This window comes from Grammomys surdaster, unplaced genomic scaffold, assembly GCF_004785775.1.
Source record: "Grammomys surdaster isolate TR1022 unplaced genomic scaffold, NIH_TR_1.0 150, whole genome shotgun sequence".
NCBI classification, from domain to species: domain Eukaryota; kingdom Metazoa; phylum Chordata; class Mammalia; order Rodentia; family Muridae; genus Grammomys; species Grammomys surdaster.
Window position 1 is genome coordinate 6,891,106 of NW_021604608.1, and position 20,282 is coordinate 6,911,387.

Sequence of the window (20,282 nt, forward strand, 5' to 3'; positions counted from 1 at the left end):
GTCTGTTTCAGATTCCTGTGCATTACCTTTCATAAAATATGTATGATTTTATCAACTTCCTAAGAAGAACAAGAAGTTGCTTCCCTTTAGAGTAGGAAAGTCAGGGGAAAACCGTAGCATCAATAACCCTCCTCACTAACTGTTGTGGGAGCTTAATGAGTGGAGTGCATTTGACTGTTTTCCTCTCTCTTAGTTGTCAAGTTGGAGGAAACTTTCCATGATTAAAATTCCACATGGGAGATGGTGACCAAAGTCAGAAATGAGGACATTTGATTTTTTTATGTGTCATCCACATCACACTCAACCCACATGTATGTATTTATTTATTACAATAAAGAATAGGTTGTTATGGTATCAAGGAACCCTAGAGATCCTTTCACCTATGTTTTGTTTGGGCTACTTACAAAGCCAACAGCATTTTCAGTTCTCCTACAAAGGACATATCCATAAGACCATCCATGCTGTTTCCCAGGTATCTGTCTAAGCTTGTATCCCCTGACCGCTGCTGTGCAAGTTATCGCTGTATTAGACGATGTTGAACATATTTGATATGGAAGCATTGTCTGTGTGCTCCTAGTATCTAACGAGTCTCTCCCCCAGAGTTGCCAGCGAGGTGCTGATTAATTAACTGAAGTAGTGAAGCTGAATCATACAACAGCTGTTTCGAGACTTGTCATTAGCTTGGTTTCCTTTCCTGTCTATTAGCTTTCTTGCAGCTATGCCACTGAAGTGCAAACCTGGGGAACTCACCATTAACAGTCCACCTTAACACCAGTGCCCTGGTGGGTGCATAAGGGGCACAAGGGTCTGCTGAGTTTTCATTTAAGAGAGACTAGATGGAGAAGAGAAGAGCCAAGTGAGGAGAGGACTCTGGAAACTCCCCAAAAGCCAGTGAGTCCTTAGTTTTTGGCAAGTGACAACAAGGCTGCCCTTTGCATGACACATCAGAGGGGAATTGACAGCTCTCAGAAGCTGATGAGACAGTTCCAATACTCCCTCTGGAGAACCCCTGAAGGAGGAAGAAGACCTCTGCCATTCTGAGATGAGGAAGGACTGCAGAGCAGAGCCAGGATGCAGAGGTAGAGGCTCCTCTGGAATGGTGACAGTTGGCGGAGCATTCCAACCTGTGGCCCTCCGCTGTCCCCTAGAACAGGATGGTTATTCAGAACGGCAGATCTATATTAAGCAGCAGATTGGAGGGAGGGCTGAGCTGATGAAACACAAGCTCACCATTCTGTGTTCTGTGTTAAGGAGCAGGAGACTGACCAAAGGAAAATGCCGAGAAATTTCGTAAGTTCCTTCCTCTTCTCTTTTTTAACTCTTTTCTTTATTTTCTACTTCCTTTTTCTTCCTCCTTTCTTCCCTTTAACCTCTTTTCTACTTCCTTCCCTTTCTATCTCTCTTTCTTGCCTGTCTTCTCCCTTTCTTCCTCCCTGCTTCTTTCCCTTTCTCCATCCATCTGCCCTTCCATTTCTTCCTTCTCTTCTCCCCTCTTTCCCTTTCTCCCCATCCCTCCCTTTGTCCTTTTCTTTCCTTTATGTTTTCCTGCCTTTCCCTTAAATACATCTCTACATCTATCTACAGATTCCATGAAAAGCAATGTTTACTGCCACGCACCAGTCACCAACACCAATCTATAACAACCTACGTCCAGTTGATCCTAGGTGACAGCTCATAACCCCACTAAGCTCTGCCTATCCCCTCTGATATGAATTGCAAGGACCTGGTACAGAGAGCATGCTGTTAGCTATCATTGCTGCTCTTTACCATTGGGCTTGCTGGGTTCTACTTCCCATTGGATTCACTTTATCACAAGCAACTAAACATGTTCAACTCTCAAAAGAATGAAAATTAAAGATGTGCTTAAATAGCAACTAATCAGGTCATTAGGGCATATAATAAAGAAGCCAACTGTATCCCCCAAATGCAGCAGGTGCTTTTTGTGTTAATGAAGCAGATAAATGCAGCAATGAATGTGCTGCTACAGACAGAGCATCTGCCTCATGATAAAATTAAGTCTTGTGACAGAAATAAATCACTGTGGGAGAGACTGTAAGCTATTATCCAATAGGAATTTTTTTCTTATTTTCTTATGTGACAGGATGTATTGGATTCCCCAACACTAGGCAGCTAAGTGCACCCACAATTTGATGATAAATCAGAAAGACTGCAGGACTAGAAATTTAACAGCTACTTATTTTTCTGCGATGTGGAGATAAGGGGAAAATTTTAGTGAGTATCTGTTAAATTGAGAATCACTTTTTTTTTTCTGATAGTTTGATCCTCCAATTCGGTGTCATATCATCACACAATGCCAGCAACCAGCAGTGAGGAAAATAGATTTTGGACTAAGATAAATAAGGAAGCTACTTATCTCCCTCTTTTTCTTCCAATATTCAGTTTTATCTAAAGAGTACCATAGAAAGGCTACTTCTGACATAAAAATATACAGTTCTTATTATACGTTCCTTTGATCCCCATCAGTGGTTTTTAAAATGGCAATAACAGTGTGTTTTTCTCTTTAAAATATTTTCACAGTTGAACAATACAAACGGAAAAATCCATATATCATGTTAACAACACACAAAACCTAATAGAGAGGGGGCTGAGTTTACCATGTTTGATAAATCTGACTGGTAAAAACATACCTGCACATTTCTGTGATTCCCTTTGTAATACCCTATGAATGTGTGGATGTGGAGGCACATGATCTGTCTCTGCAGGCTGTACCTCTTTTTTTCACACTGAGATTTTACAGTACCCTGAGTCCGTACCTAACCTTCGCACCAATCACTAACTATCATGCTGAATGATATAAATTGCCTTTGGAAGCAACAGAGAGCTAGGAGTGACTGATACTTTTTTTGTTGTTCCTCATTCTATTTTCTTAAGTGAAAACATTGTACTGTATATCTTCAAAAGCAACCCCATTTATTGTATAAAGACATAGTAATGACCTAGGGACTAACATGGCAGAGGGGACTGGGAAATAATGTGATTTTTATTTAGGTGCAGCTGTACTTCCAAAGCCAGACTAAAACGTTTCATTGTAAATGAAACCAAGACCGTAATAAAGCTGAGGTGAGGGAGTCCCTTTCTCCCTACATTTTGTAGTATAGAACGCTGAAGGTGGCACTGGCTGGAGACACATTAAACATTCATCATGGATAATTATGGATCTCCTTAAGGAACTTCAGCCTGTCTTCAGAGAAAGCTAATTCCACACAGCAACACGAGGAAAGCTGTAAAAGAACCATAAACATACAGTTGACACTACCCTTTAATTAGAGTGTGATGCCAAAGTGGATGCTGGAGAACCAAAGAGAGATGTAATGAGTCTATCAGCTCAAGAAGAAAGGGGCATGAGAAGCCAAATCACAGACTAAGCACAAGGCTTACCAAGGACCGGAGTACGGAGACATGCAGCCAGTCACTTGGCATGACTGTCAGGAAGTCATTCACTGTGGCTTATTCTTCACTTACTGGGATTCATACAAATTGGGGAATCCCACAGGAAGGCAGAAGCTGAAGACAGACATTAGATAAGGACCTGGAAACCCGGCCCACATCTCTGCTATACTGCTGCACTGCACCAGAGACATCACAAAGAGATAGAAGAAATCAGTAATCTTAAAGTTTGCTACTGAGGTGGTTAAAAAATGGGGCATGATAAAAAATAACCAAGCGTGAGATCCCGGGGTAACCCCAATATTAATTATCTTTCTAGTTTTTGCTTGCTACAAAAACATAAGCAAAAATAACTAGAGGCACAGTATTAAATTGGTATATTCTCCACAGGAGCCAATAGACAAAGGACCAGAAAAGGCCCCTGGCAGCATCGTTCATCAGCCGGCATTGCCCAGCAGTTTGAATGTGGCTAGTCAGAAAGCCATACATACCTGCTGCATTTTGCCCTGTGATTTGTTCCTGTCATACATGCTAAACATAGCTTTGAGGCAGGATGGTGAAATATACCCACATTATATGCAACTGGCTCTGCCTCACAGGGTCTTGGTTCTTTCCCACAGTATAAAAATTTAAGGCATGTGTGTTAACACTCACCTGTCATCTCAGCACTCTAGAGGCTGTGTCAAGAGGATACTGAGTCCCTATTCTAACCTGTGCCACATAGCAATGCCATGTCTCAAGAAAAATTGAAATGGAAAGCTATGCTCATTTCAGTGTTGTTAGATGTATTTAGTATGACTGTTGTCTAAACCAACACATGGAAATCCACCTTTATAATCACACAAAGTCACAATCATGCTTAAAACTCCTGAACATGAGTTTACAAAACAAGTTGAAATTCAAACCTTCCCATTTGCCATATGAGAATACGATATTGCCTACATGCTCAAGTGGTTAGCAAGAGAGCAAGTGTACATCACACAGCTTCTTACATGAAGTTCAATATTCTCCCCTATATGCAGCCAAACATCATTTCTTCCTATCTTCCAAATGAAGAAGAAATCGGAAGGAAACAGAGATTCATTCCTTCAGTAGGAGCTCAGCTTAGTAGGTTTTTAAGTATGTTTTTAAATTGAACTGAGGCTTCTAGAGCAAAAACAAAACATAGCATCAGAATGGAAAGATACAAACATGAAGATTTTCTTTTAAAGGGGACCAATCCTGATCTGAAATAAATTAATACACACACATATGCTCACAAATGCATGCGTAAGCATGTGTGTGTGTGTGTGTGTATGTGTGTGTGTGTGTGTGTGTGTGTGTTATTGTTGAGTAGATCATCCAAATCATTAGGTGACATGAATTTCCAGTGTCAATAAGCCAGCCCTGCACATAACTGCATAAAAGGCATGATAAAGTTGGGAAATAGCAGAAACCTGGAAGCAGCTGAGATCTTGAAGAAGACGAAAGCGTCTACCTGGAAAAGGGAGTGATGGAATAAAGAGGTTGGCAGCCATCAGTGACTGTAGGAAGCTTCAAACCAAGGAAAGAAATTTGGAAATTTTTTAGTGGCAACAGGAAGCAAATGGAGGATGTTAAGCAGGGATATGATAAGATCAAATTCATATTTTTTCTTCTCCAAAATCACTTTAGCCACAGTTTGAAGAATGGATTGAAGAACTGAGATAACACACATGAAAGTCCTTTTGAAAGAAATATGTTAAGGCAAAACCCAAATGGAAGCAGTGGATGTCATTACATAAACAGCAATACAATCTTCAAATATCATAAAGCAGATAATTCAAAAATTGTCTCAGATTTTGGGACTAGTCAAAGGCATACAGTTTGTCCATGTTCTGAAGTAAAATGAATTTAAGACCTTTGAAACAGGTAAAATAAAACTAGAACCCATCCATCTGTGTTGCTACAGAGGGCTGAGAAAGTCTGAACTTCAACACAGGCAAATTTTCATTGCTCAATGCTGTGACCATTTCAGAGTTCTGTCACCTAAGCTTTGCAAGCTGAATACTGAGTAAGCTATAGTTTTACACATCCCATGGATGGTCCAGCTTCCAGGAAAAGTCGCATCCAAATGAGAGAAATAAGCCCCTGGATGAAGAAGACCAACAATATTTCTAGACTTAAGATCCAAATTCCCAATCTATTAGATGATAATATACAAACCTCACACAAGTAGAAACTTCCTGGAATAAAGTAAAGGCCTGCCTTAGAGACAAACTAAAACCAATTCTATCACTCTCCACTCACTAACCACTTTACACTGTTAGCCCAGAGAGAGTCACCTTAAAGATGGCTTGGGATGATGAATTCCCAGGGATGTTCAGATAAGACAAAACATGATAGGGACAGGTTATAAATCGCTTTAAGAAAATAACTGACTGTATTACTGGTCTTTACCAAAGTACAAATATTTCTACAGATAAATAGTAACATTAGCTATACCTTATGAAAAGCTAAATATCTTGACTTTGAATAGTCAAACGATTAGGAATCTACCCTAGTTAGGGTTGCTATTGCTGTGATGAAACAGTATGGTAAAATAACTGGTGACAATGTTTATTTGGCTTATGCTTCCACATCACTGCTCATTATCAAAGGAAGTCAGGAGTCCAAACAGGGCAGAAACCTGGAGGTAGGAGCTGATGCAGAGGCCATAGAAATATGCTCCTCACTGGCTTGCTTATCAAGAGTTGCTTAGCCTGCTTTATTATAGAACCTGGAACTACCAACCCAGGGATAACCATCTACAAGGACTAGGCCCTCCTATATGACTTACTAATTAAGAAAATATCCTATACAGCTGGATCTAATAGAAGCATTTTCTCACTTGAAGTTTCCTCCCTTCCAGATGACTCTGGTTTGTGTCAAGTTGACACAAAACTAGACAAGACAACATAAGGAACTAGATCTGAGCTTGAATCTTGGTTCTACCTTTTGCCATTTGAATAACTTACAGATCTCTGCTTCTAAGTCATGTTGACCAGCATGGCAAATTTGGAGAGGTGGCTAAAATGCACCTATGTTTGTGAGACCCATTATAGGCACTCAAGAAAACTATACTCTCTGCCCATTTGACTCACTTTTATCTTACAAATACTTTCCCATAGTCTTTACAGAGATGAAACTTTGAGACGAGTGAGAATTCTTAAAACAAAATCCCGAGGAAATTTTTCCGAGTCCATATTTTATTCCTAAGAAAACAGATTTGAATTTAACAAAGAGCCAGAATCTTAAAGCCAGTCTCTTAGTGAAAATTATGAAAATATATAAAACAAGGCCAGTTCTACTGTGCTGCCCAGGTGAGGTGCAGCACACTGCAGTTGGTGGAGGGGCAGGGACAGCTCTCCTGCTCTGGAGAACTGCACTCAGAAAGCAGGAAAGCAGGAGAGCTGGCCACACCCCTCTCCTGGACAAGGCAGGAGGGCTGGTCCTAGTGGCTGGAGGCAGAGGAGAGCTGATGGGATAACCAACTCAGCTTCCACACAGGCCCAGATCCAGGGCTCTGAGTTGACCCACCCCAACATACACCCCATGTATGAACTGCTGGAGATTGTGAAAGGGTCCTGAAAATACAGAACTACAGGATCTCCGTCACACAAGACAACAACGGAATGTCTGAGAGGACTCCAGGAGAGGATCTAGTGTTGATAATGTGGCAGAAGCCAGAGGGTTCAAACCAGACCAATGACTTATCGCAATGAACGTTTGCAAGTAAAGCTGTATGTGCAAGGGGGGTGGAACACAACATGATACACCACAGATTGCACTATGAGATGGCTTGTTTTTATTTTATTTATTTTTATTTTCTGGTTTCTTTTCAAGGGGTGGTTAAAGGAGCAGAGGGCAGATATGAGGGAGTAAGGGAGATGAGTGGGGAGCATGATGTGAACTTCACCAAGAATCAATAAAAAGTTTCACTTAAGAACATGTAAATCAATTTCTATTTTAATGTGAGATTTTAAAAAGATTTTTGGCAAAAGATATGAGTTTTCAAAAATACAGACTTAAAATAAGGTAGAGGAATGGCCTGCCCCAGACATTGTTAAGAAGGAATTCAGCTTCCTGAACTAAAGCCAGCTGAGGGCAGAAGCCTGGAGAGTCAAGTCCTAATGTGTCACCACCAGCTGGGTCACCTCTGGTGAAAGCCAGCTCATCTGTTCAATAAGCTAATTAGCTGAGACATCCCTGCAGATTCTGTTGGCTCTGGCACTATGACACTTTCATGGCCCCAAGCTCACAGGGACTGAGAAGGTAGGACTGAGTGCTACAGTATTCAGAGATTCTCTTACAGATACTACTAGACTTGTGAATCTGAACTGCTTAGCCTGTGATGTGGGAATGACAGAGTGTTAGACTTATGAAAGGAACAACTCCAAGAACAAGGGGAAACGTAATAGAAGGCAAGAGGCAGGAGAAGATGTAGAGTAGTGACTGGCTCAGGAATGTGTTGATATGTTAAAGGGAAATGCAAGATCAGAAGCAGAAGAGGGTACAGACTGAAGATAGAGCATGTCTTTCCAAAACCCAGAAGTCTTATGATCCCATTATCACATGGGTTAGGGAAGGTGTCAGATTAAGAGTAGGAGTTGGAAGTTTCATGGAGGTGTGTTATCCCACTGAAGACCACATGAGTGACATACAACACTAAGGACCATTATTTAGTTACAATCCAAGGCAAGATTCAGGATCCCTGATTTTTGGCCAGGCAGACATCTTTCTATTGGGAGTACTACCAGATTAGAGGGTAGAGAAATGATGTCAGTATCCATGTGTGGAGGGCATCCTGGGGCTGTTACTACTTGAGGGAGTATTGATTGCTGGATTCAAGGTTCATGGGTTATCCCTAGATAACAGATCAAGCCATTGTGAATCAATTTCTCTTCCAATAAACAGGCTACAGAAACAGCTTCAGAGTCATACATGATGATGCTATTCATGAAGAACTGAGGAGAAGACAGGAACTGGGCAGCTCTCATCTCTGTACTCTGTAGCTTGTGACTTACTAATCCTTATACTGTAGAAAGTCATAGCATCATCTTATTTCCACATTAGAGACTGCATCCTACAGTCTCAAACACTGGAAGTGCTGGGGTTGCTTCTCAGCAGATGACGAAGCCGCTCAGGTGCCACTCCATCTATCTCAGTGTATGCCATAGAATCAGTATTAGAGTGATTGATCGTACCAAAGGTTCAGATTTTCAGCTTACCCTTTAAAATGCTGTCAGTTCAACTCAGTTTTCCCAGATTTGACATAGCTTAAGTATTCTGTACATCTTTAGTTTATTTTGTGTGTTATGTGTGTTATTTGTGTGTGTGCACATGTTCACATATGAGCCATGGCATGTAAATGGAGGTCAGAGGAAAACTTATGAGAGGCAGTTTTCTTCTCCCACCTAGAATGAGTTCAAGTTACCAGATTCAGCATCAGAATGAATTAAGATTACCCACTAAGACACTGGTGTTAAGGCCATTGCTTAATTCTAATGCACATTATTGCAGAAAGGCATATAGTCCGATACTTTGTTATCTGGAATCTTGATGTGTAAAACAGAAAGCCATCTCACAGTCAATGTTTAGTCATAGTTTACTTGGTGGTGTTATTTTTTTTCTTAGTGATATAAGGTGTATCATACAATTGTAGGATCTTACAGTCAATAAAGTACAGAATGACAAACAGGAATGGACAGCTATACCATCATGACATCCATAGGCCATGAGTGATGGAAGAAGTGACAAGTGACTTGTCTATCTATCTATCTATCTATCTATCTATCTATCTATCTATCTATCTAACTATAGTATTAATTATTATCATCATTTTCTCTTTGTATATTCTTGGTCCTTTCCTTAATTTAATCAAGATTTACCAAAGACTCCTCTGTCAACAGGCAGGGTACCAGCTACTAGAGATAACAGAACTTAAACAGAAAGTGACTTCTGACCTTTTGAAGCTTATTAATAGAGGTTATAGACTTTGATTAAGTAGAGTGAATGCCAGGTGCAGTTATAGCCCCTATGCTCCAATGGACAGGAGTCTGGGTAAATAGGAGAAGAGAATATCACACTGACCCAATCCAGCAGGGACAGAGCACTGAGGGAGAGAACAATGGACAGATAGGTCTGAGTGAGGAGTGACTTCCAACAGTAGAACTTTAAGAAGGCCATGAGAGAATAATCGAGTCACAGATGTGAGGAAGATAAGCAGGAAGTCAGATGGTGTCATGGCTCTGTATTCATCCCTGGAACAAGCTAGAGGCACTGAAGAGATTAGACCAAGGGGAAGGTGGAAGAACTAGAAAGCACAGACATGATGGAGCATGTGAGAGAGTATGCACACTGTAGAAGGGGTGCAAGCTAAGCACCCCTCTTGGCAGTTCTAGCTAAGCAATTACTGCAGCAGGCCAGGTGAGACAGACTTGGTGTTGAGTTCTACTCTGTCTCAGTCACTCAGCCTGTCACCTCCTATACTCTCCACAAGCATTACAGTGACATCTTGGGAGCAATACACAGAGAATGGGGTCAGAATTTTCAACAAAGGTTCCTGTCTCAGATAGAAGAGCACTGTGAAAAAAGGCACACAACAAAGAACCATGGGAACGCAAGAGAGGCAGAAAACCCAGCCCACACACTCTGCCAGATCTTGCCCAGCTGGGAAGTGGAATGTGGAGCCTAACCCTCTACTCTGAACTCTCCAGTGCCAGGTCCACCTTTTGTACCTTGAGTTGGGTCCTCATTAGATGCACTGAAGACCTCACAGTCAACTCGAGTAAGATAAAAGTTTATTTGAAGCCTGAAATAAAGACAGCTCTTTATTTAAAGGCAACACAAAATATCCTTAGGAATTTTTTTCACCCCTCTTGGCAGATACTGACTTATAAACCAATGCTCCTCAGCTGGTTGGAATACATCTATTTCCAGGGTTTTATACATGTACCCTATGAATTGTGATTTGATGAAGCCACACAAACAACTAATAAAGTCAAAGCATAAAAATGTTCTATGTTCTTAGGAAGTGAAAACATAAAACATCAATCCATGGTTTATTAAAATCCCCAGGTAAGCACTAGTTACACAGTTAAATGCCAATAGCTATAATTCACCCTGTGATAGCGTAACCATAGAAGACCTTCTATCTTTGACGGCATTCAAGCTTGGTTGCCCTTCAGAAGAACTGAAGCTCCAACTTCTAATGGCCTTTTGTATGAAAACACTCCTTGATTGACAGAATCTAATCATGAGAAGGGCAGCAAACAAACTCCGTGCAAGGCATTGCTTCCTGTTAATTTCTTTGTTTTGCTTTTCTTCCTTTCAACATCTATAGGCATGGAGGGTCATATAGTCATGCAATTATTGGCTGAGAATGTTATTATTCTGTTACTGTCTTTAGAAAAATATAGTAACCTTTCTCAGGAAAGAGAAAATATGTGGGTTCTTCTCCTAGTCTATATATCTCAAATCTTTGGTCATTTTTACAGCAGCTTTCATCTTAGCATTCTGTCATTTATCTTCCATTCCCAGCAAGGGCTGGTTTACTTAATACAGGAAGACCTTCATATAACTTTCTGGCTCTAATTATCATGGTGGTACAAACTCCCATGTGAAATTTTTGCTACAACGTGTCCTGCAGCCTATTAATACATATACTATGAAAGAGAGGAGAAAAACAGAAGAGACAAAACCTCCTGAAGCTAACTCACGATTTTGTGTAATGAATTGAAGGTTTAATTGTAAAGCATGGGACATATCTCTGGTGGAGATGTGATGCAGCCATTGGTGAGAAAGGGGGGATTGTTCTATTCCTTTCAGAAGCTCCATCTTGGGAAGAGGAAGCCTTCTTGTATGGTGTGAAGGTTGTGAGTGACTTTCAAATAAAACAAACATGTACCTCTTAAGAGCTAGCCCTTGGGGATGAGAACATTGGCCAGCTGATCATCCTACCAGCTACCTTCTCAGGCTCCTTGCTGGAGTGAAATTTCCATGTCAAGAAGGGAAGTGAACGGACCAGACTAAGACTTTCAATGACAGCTCTAGGTTCAGCAAGATTAGGGAAACTGACAAAGTATCACAGCCAGATTCCACCACTGCAGTCTGGGATCAGAAGTATCTTCCTATATCCATCAATGGAAACTCTCATTGTCCATCACTCCTTCTACTGAGAATGCCCACAAAGGGCACTAGCTGACATTCAGCAGTTTAACTAGCTTGAGTACACAGGCCCACCTTTCCCTCAATCCTCAGTGTGCCCTTCATTGCACTTAACAACCCCTCCACAAACATAGGTAGGGTATAGGCTAAGCATGGACCATGTTGCCAGATGCTTAGCAGGATGCTTTACATTTCAAAAACCCACACACAATGGCAGGTTACTAGACTGGTTGGCTGAGTCAATAAACTTAGAAGATACACTGAGAAGGTGTTTCAAGATGTGACTCTGGAAATAACCAGACCTTAAGAGAACTTTGGAGTACTCCTCATAACAATACTGTGTTCTAAAGCAAGCCCTTAGCCTCTCCAGAAGTTCCATGTTCTCCTTTACTAAGAATCTCATCATCATATATATGGCTTTAAAAAGTATAGATGAAATGACTGCCCAACTAAGCACTTATCACAGTATCTAGAAACCAACAAGCCACTCTGGAAATGTTTGTTTCACAGTGACCAAATGCAGGAGGAAGTATTTAAAAGAGGAGGCAATTCAGAAACACCCACAAAGAGGATTTTTATCATTCTCTCTAGTGTTTGGTAGCTCACCCAAGGTAATTTGCTCATTTATTTACAAATAATTATGAAATACCGGCTGTATCTCCAAATAACACTATTTTTGCCCTCTTACCATGGGTTGGGAAGGTGAAGACTAGACAAGAAACATAAGAAATTCATAAGAAATCAGAAAGAAATTATGCTTTTTAACTATTAATGTATTTAATATGTACTCATGACATTGAGTTTATACAACATTTTTCTGTATGTGAGGTTAATACTGTTAAAAAAATATGAACTTCTACTTTAAAAATAACAGATAGAGCAGAAATTAGAACCAGCGGAGGGCTGCCACAGTCTCTTCTAGGCACACTGTATTCTTATAATACTTGCCTAAGAAGTGGAAGCATGCTGGAAATTATGACTACAGACATACTCCAGGTTGGGACAGTGTCTCTAAACAGCAACACTGAGATCCTTGTCTTAGAATAACAAGCAGTGTCCCCACGAGTGTTAATTTTCACTTGGCATCATGCAGAAATCCTGAGAACTGCTCGGGACCATCTGCTCAACTCTGATAATGAGGGACAAGTGGCTTCTCTGGGGAATGTGCCAGGATCTAGGAAGAACTTGCAGCAGATATGGGACCTTGGCCATTTCAAGAACCCATAGAAGTGATTGGCCACCATCATCTGGGGCTCTCTGTAAAACCACAGGCTCTCATCCCTCTCTGTTCCCTTACCCTAAAAATAAGTCATCTGCAAAAGAATGTACTCCAAAGCAAAATCATCCATTTAAAAAATGTCAGAACTTTCTGCCTATTGCTCTTGAGCTCTTGGGATAACATGCTCATGTAAAGAAGATACTATGAGTCAGCAGAACAGTCTCTTCCCATTATAGGTGCAGGAAGGACAAGCTTTTGATGGATAGATACATACACATGCACACACACACACACACACACGTGCATGCACACATGCAAGCATTCATGTATGCCCCCACGCATGAACATAGTAGACTCTTTTCACCCCCTACTCTTAGAGAATAAAGAAGGCATTTTAAACCTAAGAGACTCACGCTAAAGTTTCTGAGCTTTCTAGCTTACAATTTCAACTGACAGTGGCCAGAGATAGTGTGAAAGCTGTTCACAGGGCACACTGCTATGTTTATATTGTCCTAGATGTTCCTTAGCATCAACTTTCCTTGGTTCAGAGTCATTACTACTGGATGCAAAAATCCAGCCCTTTCATAGGCAAGACCTGAATTCATTCTCCCCATCCAGGGAAATGGCAAGGTGAATACCAACATCACCATGAACTTGTAGCAGTAGCGTAGTGCAAAATCTTCCTACAGCCACCTTGTAACTTTTTCGAACAAGTATTGCCTCTTTAATGACAATTAGGTGCTGGGTGCAGTGTGTAATTTCTTCTGGCAGTTACTGGTTTATGAAGGTATGGGAAAACCGCCAGCATATCTGAACTGCAGTTATGAGCAGTAACAAGGGTTATAATTTACATGTGAATTCTGTTCTTAAGTTAATGAGATATCTAATGTATAAGCCAGGAAAGGGCCTTTTGTGCACTCAGCCTCTTGCCACCCAAAATAGAAATCTGCTTTTTAAAAATATTATACCTTTCATATGTTCTGCTTCTCATAGAAGCACTTAGGTTATTCCCTAGAAATTAGTGATGGAGCAACTTCACCACCATGTGCCTAGTGAGACAAGAACTTTTTGTAAAGACTTTCCAGAAGAGAGAAAGCCTAAAATTACATGTATACAAAGAATCGGGACTTTGAAAAGAAAAATGTATGTTCTGAGCTACCAGACCTCTTCATACTGCGTCAGAGTCGATGACGGTCCAGTAAGAGTGATGATAGTGTTTGCCTCGAGGCACACCTCCATGGCTGACCTGAACTTTCTGTGCCCCTGATGTATTCCTTGAACCTTACATACAATTTCTGCTGTTTCCCCAGAGCCTCCCCTCCACAAACAGCTGGTAGCTGGATCTCTGCCTCTGGCATAGTCTATGGCCATTGCCTGTCCATCTGTATTGGACCTTGTCTGTGCCAACTCTTTGATGACCTGCCATGTACTGAGTTGTTCTTCTGATCTGAAACTGGACCTGTAAGACTTTCTAGACTGAAGTCACTTGTCTTACACTCAAAGCTGGTGCCTCCAAAGTATTCAGTGTCCCTATACCTGGTGAAATATCAAAGAGAAGTCTCTTACAAAGCCTCATGAAACCCTGACTCATTAAGAGAGTCAGATGGGAACAGACATTAATGACTAGTAAAAGAAAAACTGTTTTTAACTTTAACCTTTACATTTAAAATACATATTGAATCTACCTGCTCTCCCTGCATTGATTTGTAGTGTTTCTGTGGAGCTTTGCTTTAGTGAATGAGAAACAAGACCCAGTTAAGCAGTCGGGGCCATGTAAGCTGTTTCTAATTTAATCTTCTGCTTGTTTAGTTAGTTGTTTGTTTATAAGTACAACCACACAGATGATCATATTATAAAATGCTTCTGAGACTGGGAGAGATGGCTGAACTGGTAAAGTGCTTGAGGACCTAAATGCTATGTCCCAACACCTTCATAAAAATCCAACTGTGCTGGTGTGCTTGTAATCCCAGAATTGGAGAGGTGGAGACAGGAGAATCACTAGGGATTGCTGGCCAGCCCACTTAGCTAAAGTGATGTGATGCTGGTTCAGTGGGAGACACTGTCTCAGAAAATAAGGTAGCAAGAGATTGAGGAAGATGCTAGATGTCCATTCTGATCTCCTCAGGCATGGGTATATGCATTTCCACTGACACACACACACACACACACACACACACACCCCACAGAGAAAGAGAGACAGAGACCAAGACACAGAGAGACAGAGAGAGACAGAGACATAGAGAGACACAGAGAGAGACAGAGACACAGAGAGATAGAGAGAGACAGAAACACACAGAGAGATAGAGACACAGAGAGACAGAGAGAGACAGAGACATAGACACAGAGAGAGACAGAGACACAGAGAGATAGAGAGAGACAGAAACACACAGAGAGATAGAGACACAGAGAGACAGAGACACAGAGAGAGACAGAAACACAGAGAGAAAGGGGAGAGAGAGAGCCATTGTAGCAGGTTGTTCATTGCTGAAATTAATTCCTATATCCTCTCACTGAGCTTAGTATCAACTACAGGCAAATACCTATAAGATTTTGTAGCTCCAAGGTAGAATTTGATACAGAAAACTCTATCCTGGCAGTGCCCCCAGGTTGCAAAATAGTAAAGCATCAATTAGTTTTTATTTTGTCATGCATTAGGCAGTGTAAAAGTTTTCCTGAAACTATACACAATTCAAAGTCCAAATTTATCTTGTCTTGAATAATTAGTGAGCTCCCCAGCATGGCATGTTTTCCTACATCTGCCCAGATTTCCCTGATCCTTGTCACTGCATCTGAAGCACTAGCTCTCAGTGTGCTAATACCCTCCCTGTTCTGTTCTCCCACACCCCTTTGCACTCACTGCTGTACAGACCATCAAAAGTTCATCAACAATCACTGTGGTTTGCTGTTGTCTGAGGAGACCATCCCCTCCCTCAGGTATGGACTCCATTTTCTGGATAGCTCCAGTTTGTGTAGGAGGAAACTTGAAACAAGTTCTCAGTGATGTCCGTTCAGTCCTCATAAGAATTCCATCCTTCGTCTCCTACACAGTCAATCACCGTTCTCATTCCCAACAGGGCAAGTTCAATAAGCGATTAAATTTTTGGCAAAACGAAATGCAATAATTGCACACGTCCCATGCCTGGACATTTAGTCAGTCAGTTCATAGTGAAGGAAGTCACAGTTGTGAAGCACTGCTATGGTGCCAAGAATTAATTACCCCCAAATAAGTTCTTGGGGAGGGACCAAGTTTCCCTCATCAAAATTCAAGTCAAATGCCACAGCACAAAGGGAAAGAGGAAGAAAAGGCCCAGCAGCCTGAACAGGAAAGAACATTAAAAAAGAGAGTAGGGACATAAAAGATGTATATTGTGATGGCCACATGTCTTTCTCCTCACACACCACTGTAGGATATAACACTACTATGAGTTCACTTCCAAATCCACATCCCTAGAATCAAGTATCTGATGTTTCCAAAGCGAAAGCAAGCTAAGTATTATTCTCCCCAAAGAAGAACTTCTCCCTGTAGTTGTAACAGAATAAAGAAAAGTGCCAATAAAGCTGCATTTGTGGACACTGAGCAAAGGCACAAGCTGGAGCCAGGGCAAGCATGAAGCCTCCAGCTAGCATGAAGCTTGCATGAGTCATTGCTTTGGTTTTGCTTACAGAAGTAGATGAAGGAAGATGACGAAGAGGTAGGTTGAGGCAGACACAGATGTCATAGACCCACTGTCTGAATGCAGTGTTTTAGATCTTTATGCTCACTTGATATTGTTGAGATACCAACCATTAAAACCTGCACAGCTTAAAGTAACACATTTATTGTGTCATGGCTGCTGAAAGTCAGAAAATGGGCATACCACAGCTATGCTCAGAACTGACAAGATTTTGAGTGATGGTTATGCTCTCAGATAGGGTTTGGGGTCCTCTTCCATAGGCCAAGTTCTTCTCAGAATTCATACACTTAACGTTGTGGAGACTGAGACCCTCAGGTCTTAGATACTGTCAGTCCCTTTAACAACTCAACTGAGGGGAGTTACTTTCTCTTAAGAAAGGACCTGGTCCTACGCAGGCCTTTCATGTGGAAAGGTTAGAGCCGCTCAGGCCTAGAATTTACTTGATTAAATTCTATCAACTGATTCTTAAATTGATCCCATTGAAAAATCATTTCACTTTTACTAGATTTCACGTTTCCTTTGCTGATGCTAAGTGTCACCATATCACATTCAGATGTCTCAGCTGAACTGGAGGGAGAAGCTTGAATGGGAAGAAACTCATAAACCAAACTGAGGATCTCAGGCACTGTGGTGAGTTTCTGTCCAGTACAACATTACTATTCTCTTGTGGCAATTCAGGCCCCTTATTTATGTATTTTCAAGCATAATACAAAGTTGGGAGCAGGTTGGAGAAGGGAGGCAGGAACCCATTTTGAGTTCAGAGTTTGAGGGTTGAACCCCAAAAAATGACCAAGAGGTCACAGTGTTTTACATTTTTGACCAATAGAAATAGATAATATATAATGGTATGTATCTTATAAATATGTGTGTATATATGTATATATATATATACATATATATGTATATATATGTATATATATGTGTATATATATATATATATATTTCCACTCTGTATGCATATAGAAACATACATTAGATCTTGAGCCAGGTGATGAAATAAACATATAAACAAATCAGAGATGCACAAATGGTATACTTTCAAATAGCAAGATCTCTTCTGTCCTTGTCTTAGAGTTTCTATTGCTGTGACGAAACATCATGACCAAAAAGTTGAAGAAGAAAAGGTTTATTTGACTTATAATTCTATATCACTGTTCATCATCAAAGGAAACCAGGACAAGATCTCAAACAGGACAGGAACCTGGAGGCAGGAGCTGATGCAAAAATCATGAAGGGATGTTGCTTACTGGTTTGATCCCCTATGACTTGCTCAGCCTGCTTTCTTACATAATCCAGGACCACTAGCTCAGGAATGGAACTACCCACAATGGGATGAATTTTCAGCCATCAATCACTAATTAAGAAAATACCTTACAAGCTTGCCTACAGCCTGGTCTTATGGAAGCATTTTCTAAATTGAGGTTCCCTCTGACGACTTTATGTCAAATTGACATAACACAATCCAGCATAGTCCTCAACCACTGTAATATAAATCTTTGATACATCTTATTAGGATTTCAGCCAAATCAGTTGTTTTGTATATAAAAGAGTCATTATTTACTTGTCGTTATAATGGGAATAATTGGTCCTCTTTTTTTTTTTCTCAACCTTGGTGGTTTTGGTTTCAATTTTGTTCTCAATTTTCATAGAGTCTCAAGGAAGGTAGAACTATAGAATGACATTTCTAGATCTAGCTTTCACATCTAAGTCCAGCTAGCCTCACAGGTCTTCATCTTTTGGACCTAGCACAGCTCTTCTCAGTTCTCTGGGGGCACATGTGAGCAAGTGTGGCCATGCTCCCACTAACACGAAATCAGAAGGTTCTGGTAGAAGACCGCTTCAAAGCATTTGTTCTTCTTGGTGGGTGAGTACAACTGTGCCTAACAAAGGAAACCCTGTCCAAAGCTAAAACACAAAGCAAAATAAACAAAACTAATGTTCACTTTCTAAAATGTTACTACTCAGAGAATATCTCATCTATCACCATTAAGGTGGTTTCCTTGCTTCAAGTGCCAATGGTTACTATAACAGAGAAAACTCCTACCCTGAGACCAAAGGAGCACAAAGGCATGAGTTCTTATGAGATTGATTACACATTCACCACTATGTTACTGCATATTCCTTGGTTTATTACTAGTAGAGCAGTACCACAGAATTCAGTATCTGGAATAAGTGGAGAAATATCAACTCAAGTTTTAGACATTCCCCACAATGATCTCAGCACTGGTGGTATACATTCTGTAAACGGGAAGCCTTCGTTTCACTCTAAGTCTGTTAGAAAGGAAACCACAACCAGTACCATTAACACACACAGACATCCCCACACTGAACATGCCTCTGAGAAGTAGACCCACAGTATAGTGAGTGAGGACTAGGAAGAAACAGAGAGACAACAGCTCTTTGATCATACGATCAGATACTCAAACAGACTGGCCAAATCTAACCTGTTTTCTCCTTGAGTTTGTGCAGAACTAGATGCAAGATATTATTTTTTCCAATCTCTGTATTATGAAATGTCTGACATGAGCATATATAAAATTATTAATCCATTTAACAAATATCCTGAGCCTTCACCGAGGATGTGGTTTATTGGCAAAGCACTTGCCTAGCATGCACGAAGTCCTTGGGTTCAGTACCATCACGTAACATGACACATTAACAAATACTAAGGTAAGAACAAGATCTCCACAGCCAGAAGCAAGAAGAGTAAAGAAGGAAAGGTACTATCCCATGAAAGGATCTTTCCAAATCTCATAATGGTAAGCATGACTGTGTCACTGCAAGCTAGACAGGTGCCCATAAAAGTGTCTTTGCAACTGCTCTTACTGTTCAAATTGTGACAAGATATGTTTAATCCCACTTTATGACATCCTCCGAAGTTTGAAAAAATGACTAACACCCTGGAAAAGTACCAGATGATGAATTACACTGACAGATGGAACTGGCTGGTTGACTCAGGTATCATTGACCTTGAATGATAGTATCATGTGGGTGGGTATCAGCATCCTCTGTCTCGGGTTCAGCCAGAATCCCCATAATTCTCCCCTTTTTAGGTGGGAGGACAAAGGTTTCTGGGAGAGGGATTGAAGGAACAAGAGGAGAAGGGAGGCAGATCAGCAAAATAAAATGCCTACCAATGTCAGGGCTATTGCACAGCTGAATTCAGGTCTTTAGAGACCTGGGGCTGGAGAATGTAGGTCCCTTCCACCATTCCAGATCACCATTGTATAGGAAATGTTCCCAGCATGGGTAAATCTTCCTATTTAAAAAAATATCAAAATATTCACATAAAATTGTAAACCCATAGCAATCACTTAAACTAAATTACACACCATTGGACTTAAGAGTAAATAGGTCACCAGGTAACCAGTTGTGACCTTGATCATAAGACGTGAAACATTAAAGTGTATTTATCTTCTGATACTATGCATGAAATCAGCCTAAATTCCAGGGTGAGAACTCACTAGGCAAAGTGCTTGCCGCACAAGTATAAGGAACTGAGATCAGATCCCTAGCAACCAAGCAAAATAATTACCATTGACTCACACCTGTGATCCCAACACTGGGTAAGTGGGGACAGAGACAGGATCTCAGGGCCCTGCTTGCAAGGAAGCCTAGCTGAATCGGTATGCTTTCAATGAGAAACTCAGTCTCCAAAAATACAGTAGAGGGAGAGCAAGACACCTAATATCAACTTCTGAATTCCAAGCATGTACACTCAAGCATGTACATATGCATACACAACACAAACGTACCCATGTGCAAAGTGAGAGAGAGAGAGAGAGAGAGAGAGAGAGAGAGAGAGAGAGAGAGAG